Source organism: Camellia sinensis, chromosome 6, assembly GCF_055761805.1.
Source record: "Camellia sinensis isolate YWXY chromosome 6, ASM5576180v1, whole genome shotgun sequence".
Taxonomy (NCBI): domain Eukaryota; kingdom Viridiplantae; phylum Streptophyta; class Magnoliopsida; order Ericales; family Theaceae; genus Camellia; species Camellia sinensis.
This window is the reverse complement of record NC_138966.1, coordinates 174,198,105-174,204,285: the sequence shown is the minus strand read 5'-3', so window position 1 is coordinate 174,204,285 and position 6,181 is coordinate 174,198,105. Positions and strand designations below refer to the sequence as shown.

Genomic DNA, 6,181 nt, shown 5'->3' with positions numbered 1-6,181 from the left:
TCAGGGAGAGGAAAAGGAGAGAGAGAATATAAAGAGTGTATATGTGTTCAGTGTGTGGATTTCGGATCCCTTCAGAGTGAATAGTGTTCACCTTTTATAGGAGAAGGTTGTTTGTCGTTCAAGTCTTTCTCTCTCCGCCATCTGTCCAACGTGTCTTATTCGTGGTCGTCTCCTATTGGAGGAGGACGACCACTCCGCCTGACACTCGGGTGCAGGTCTGTTTTGTTTGTCTCATTAGCGGACATCTCTCATTGGAAGAGGACGACCACTCCGCCTGCCATTCAGACGCAGGTCTGTCACATATGCTCCTTGTCCCTCTGCACCTCCATGTCTCCACGTTATGTTCATACAGAGGGAGAGGAGCAGAGTTGTTGGTCTCTAGTGGACCCAAGAAAGATCTTCAGTGAATTGGCCTTCTCTAAGTTGGTCTGCTCTAGAACGGTTGTCCAACCAGGAGGTCCAACATGTTGCTCAACCCACTTCGGAGTGGTTCTGTCCATCCAAAAGGTCCAATATGTTGCTCAACCCACTTCGGAGTGGTTCTGTCCATCCAGAAGGTCCACCATGTTGCTCGGCCCACTTTGGAGTGATGCTCGTACATTGGGCCGAACTCCTATGATTGTCTTACTTCGGAGCAAGTGTTGGCCATAGGGCCGAGGTCCGACCTAGCTCCACCTTGGAGTGAGTGTTGCATTGGGCCTAGCACCAAGACTTGATTAATTTTCACCCACTTCACTCATGAAGCACTAGGTTCTGCTGTCCATAAGAAGAACAAAAAGGCAAATATTTAGGCTTTATGGTTGTAGAAATATATACTTTGGATGTTTCATATTTCGGCAGGACATGCTTTCACAATGGAATGCTTTCACTGGATGACTCTGATCTTTGATAGTAGCGATGGTCTGGTGTCTCAACTTCAACTGTGATATCAACCAAGTTAGCTTCAAAGCATCTAATCAACAAAATGCATAATTCAGATACATAAACTTTCAAAAAATCCTTACTAAAAAAAGATGGGAGATTTTTTTCCCTCTCATAAAGTTGAACAAAGAGTCAACACGACAATGTGATCTCACTACATAGAAGTTGATGACAAAATCACAAAACTAAATAAATAAGAGAGAGAGAGAGAGATAATAGGGAAAACAAAACTACATGACTAAAAACTTATTATAGGACTAAGATTTAATAAGTACTAGGGGAGATTTTGAGGCCTACAGCAACTGATTAAGTAGAAGAATATTAAAATCATGAATGCATGAGAATTTTTGTTTTTCCCAAACTCATTCTTTCCTCTTCTTGCTTTCCCTAATTGGAGAAAGTTAAATGAATTTCTTGTGGTGAAATGTAAGAGCCCCCTGACATAGATATCAATTTCTCCTATGAAAAGTTGTCATTTACTCCACAATGGTAGAACCTTCATGTGCGGCAGCTAAATGAGCCTCATGCTTCTCAGACAAATGCATCAAAATAACCAAATTTAGCATAAAACCAGCATTTTCTGGACAATTTTTTTTTATAATTATTTTCAGATGGATACTCACGGCAAAGCATTGCAAAGACGCGTGACATTACAAAGTTATTTACTTACTTACAGCATTGAAGTACCTGTGATTGATAAACCTTGCAACATTTCCAGACTGTTGCATCCAAACAGAGAGCCTCTTCATCCCTTAGGACACCCTTTGAACCCCAGTCTGCATCAAGTAGCACAGGGCACTTGTACTTCTCTCTACCACTCATTTTAGTATTTCTCTCAAATAGCTCTGTGTTGGTCACAATTTCTCCCACATATTCGCAGACAAAAGTACCTTTCGGTATGTCCTCAGGTGTCCTAACAGCCCAGCCTTTTTCGGGTGTCATAAGCACCTGAAACATCAAGAATGCATATATGTAATCTTTAATATGAAATGTGTCTTTTACTTGCAAATATATATCTTCCAAGGAATTTGTAATTCATTATTGCACCATTTTAAAATTTTTAGTCGAAGAAAGAGATGTTGAAGATCTGACCTGCAAATTCACTGTTATGCCTTGCTGAACCAAGCGGTTTCCACACTTCATACTGCATCCGCATTTGTACCAGCACTCTTTTATAAATTGTCTCACTAAATGGCCCTTGCATGGGCCAGATACCCTTTTTTATGCTTAGACCTTTCTAGAGGGCAATCTTTGCAATAAAACAGGCATTGCTGTTCAGGATCACGGTTCAGTGAAATACATTTCTCCAGAAACTTCTCCTCAACTAACCCGCCTTGTGTGTAAGCAAACTCACCCCCTGTCTCACCAGCACAAGCACAAGCACGAGGTACGATGAGCAACATACAATCCCCAACACAATTTGAACAACAATTTTCATCCGATATACGAGCAAGAAGGAACTTCACACGTGCATTTTCATAAGCTATGTTTCTTGGAATGTAGTAGAATTCTGGCAGACACTCATCAGTAATTTCATTTACCAATGAGATTTTAGCATTCTCTGCACCTCTGGTAATGTCATCAACGTGACGTGAAGCCTTTAAAGGATCAAGACATGAGCTGTGTTTCTGAACAACCACCAGACTGCTTGGATTCGAAGATCCTAAACCTTCCAGTGCCTTAATCTTTATATCCCTTCCGCAATAGCTATTCCCATTTACATTCAACTCTGTAATGTAGTTAAGAACATTGGAACTAGTTGAAGTAAGAACCCTAGGAATCTGGGGAGGCACCTTAATAAAATTCCTAAATCTAAATGGTTCGTTTGGAAAGCTTGGTGGAATGCAGAAATTGCCTTCATAGCCTCTGCCACACAGAACATCTTGTGCACTTAATTTCTTTGATATAGCAAGAGATGATGTTAAATTTGTGGATCTTACTTGTCCATCATCATTACAATTGGCGCCTTCTGCCAAGAAGCATTCACAGACATCTTTCATTAGCTTCACCACAGAGAAACCAGGTTCAATAATTCTATATGTTTTAATGTAATTCTCCTCCACCAATTTCAAAACTGCATCTAAACTTGGAATACGAAAACCAGATTGCTGAGAAGAGTTACAGATCAGGGAAATTTTCACATTTCCCTGAGGAGAGGAAGCAATGTCAAATTGTGATGAATTTGATGCACCATCATCGCCTTTGTCCTCTGTATCCAGCTGTTTATAGTCCAGGAGCTCCAACCCATTTCCTTCCACATCAGAACAATTCTTATTTGAAGAACCATCTTCACATAATAAACAGCTGAGTGGGAGGAACTATACAGAGAAAGTCACCAGTCAAAGGTGCATCAGTTAAAATCCAAACATTTAATATATATAAAAAAATGACGCAAAGCGATGGACATTTATATGACTCGAAAGCACTATCATATTTGCTTGAAGTTTCAGAATTCTTAAAAAGAAAAAATAAAATATAAATGAACCCAATCAGCAAAATAGAAAGAACGAAAGAAAGAAATCACAGTCATATTGGGTTTCCTGCACGTGGAAATCAAATTTATTGCAGTATAGGGCCAACCTCACTTTCAGAAGCAAGGACTATGCCATATATCAAAAAAAGACATCAACAAATTTTCAGTTTCGGGCAGCACAAGTAGCTGCAAACGTAGAGCATTCCCTCAATTCAATAAACTTATAATGAAATGCTGTCAACCCAAGAAACTTATAAATAAAATTGTGGCTATTTACACTAACGAAAGTAACATCATCAAACTGATAATTCAATATTTTTTTTATTTTTTTATTTTTTGTCTTTCCCTTTTTTTTTTATGCTGTTAAAACTGGTGGTAGTAATATGCAGACACATGCACATGCATGTGAGTGAGCCTTACCTACAACTTCAGAATTTAGTTGCTTTGTTCCCAAGAATTCCCCGTCATTTTCTCTAACATTTGAAGAACTCCCACTTGTAAAACCATCTTCATGTGCCAAACTGGGAGGAGCCGCTGCATGCACAAAGTCATTTGGTGAATCCAATGCAAATCAAAAAGCAAGGACATTTAGATGATATGCATGAACTTCTAGAAATGCGAAGGAAGAAGAACAAAAATAATTAATTGGCCCAAAAAAACTTGAAACAAAGAGATTGTGATCAAATTGAGGCACGGAAATTAAACGACAAACGCAATCAGACTCATGTTGCTCCCATCTTAATTTCACTTGTAATACAAGGCTTTAAAAGGTGTAAGAGATCCTTTTTTTTTTCTTTTTATTTATTTATTTATTATTATCAATAGATAAAGTAGCCTTATTAGAAGATGAAGTGTCAGATAATCAACAATCCAGAATTTTAATTTTAGGACGTGCAGAACCACCTCGAAAGTTAGAATTCCCTTTTTCCTACTTCAGCTTTAGACGATGCTTGTTCACACATGTTGCCAAAATGATTCGCCAGTTGACCCAGAAACATACATCAGATGATAAACTTTAGCCAGTCAAAACCCACCTAAATTGTGTGAAAAGAATGAAATCAGCATACTGCTAGCTAACTATGTTAGTTAAAATCACTTGCTGCCATGGCTTTAATATGCATGTGCAGTGACGGAGAGCTCTGAGTAGCGTGACCAATCATTGTCGTGGCAAACAACTTTCCAGATCTAATGAGAATCATAACTACAGAATTCAATCTTCCAGAAAGCCAGTTTGATATTTTGCAATGTTGGATAGCTACTAAGATAGTGACAAACCTGGGGGGACAATAGCAAGAGGAACATCAAACTGTTCCAGCTCATCAGCATCTCTTTCACGTTTGATAATAACAGCATTGTTATGATGTTTATCAAGCACACTCTCCTCATCAGAAAGATCCATATCAAGTATACCTTTTGGCTCTTCATAGGAAAAGCATTGAGTGTCTCTTTCGCATTTCAATTTTTTCCCCCTTTGAACAAACTGAAACTGAGGTACCTCTTCACCATCTCGCACATGTGTTGGAGATAAAAGATGTTCATGTTTCGTTCTTCTGTCACTAGAGAACTGTTCAGATGGACTTGATTCAGATTTTTTGTCCACGAGACACAGATGAGGGGACAAGTCTATTTTCTCCGTGCAACGAGTTTGAGACACATAAGCCTCCTTTGGTGTCCTTCCGGAAGTTTTACCACGACCTGGGTTGTGATTACCAGCAGAGGATGAAGACCAATCTGTTTGGCTTCTCAATCGAGTTCTTTCTAATGGTGGTTCATTTTCTTCAGGTTCAACTTCGGACCAAGATTCATGTTTTCCCGTTTCCCCTCTCTACACAGAATGAGAAACAGATGAAATAAAATTGAGAAGGTTATGAAGTATGACCAATGAGTCCACCTATACTAAGTGGCTCATAATGCAAATTATGGGTTTAACACTATCACAGTTCTCTTCCACAACGGGTAAATGAAAGCAATGAAATATGTAAAATAAAACAATAAGCTCTTAAATAAATGAACAACCTGCAATGCTAAAAAATAATCATGTAAACTCAAGCGAGAAGGCACACCTTTGGGATCTCGTGGTCAAAAATAGCATCGATAATGTCATGATCCGAACCCGCCTCTATGGGTTAAGGTCATAACCGGCCAGTAATCCATTGATTACCTACGGCCTCAGTCATAAAATTAATTATACAGAGTAAATAGGGACCTGATGCGGAAGCGATTTAAAATTTCATTTGTCCAATGAGCTGTGCTTACATGGCACATAATTTTCCTAAACATGTAATAACTCACACTATACAAAGATTCAAGGTAATCAAATATTCATTTGGTCCCAATCATTCGTACAGTTCATAATCATTCAGACAATCATGCCATTCAGGGTTATATACACATATGTATACAGGCTTGATTTCTCAAAATATCAAAATAACAAAATGCCAAAAGAGTTTAACAAAAGCCTCATATGCGAGGCAACCCTGGTTCACATGGCCTTGGTTCAGTTCTTAACCTTGCTATGGCTATGGCTGGACTCCATGTTGCTCACCTACATACATATAAATACGGAGTGTGCTAACGCCCAGTGAATAATATCAAAATAAAGAGGTTAGGTGAATGAGCCCCTTTTTATAATGGAAATAACATTGTCTATACAATAGTCAATTATCAGTAAATAATTAACAGAACAGCCTTTGGCCCAATAGTTCGGAACGACCTCGGGTCCATTATATACATATACTTATATATTTAATTATAACTGAACGGCCTTAGGCCCATTATGCAACAGAA

General features: G+C 38.7%; 1 pseudogene; it reads right to left on the bottom strand.

Moving 5' to 3' along the window:
* Window positions 1–849: 849 nt before the first annotated feature.
* Window positions 850–4,554, bottom strand: LOC145793831 (histone-lysine N-methyltransferase SUVR4-like; annotated as a pseudogene).
* Window positions 4,555–6,181: the final 1,627 nt, after the last annotated feature.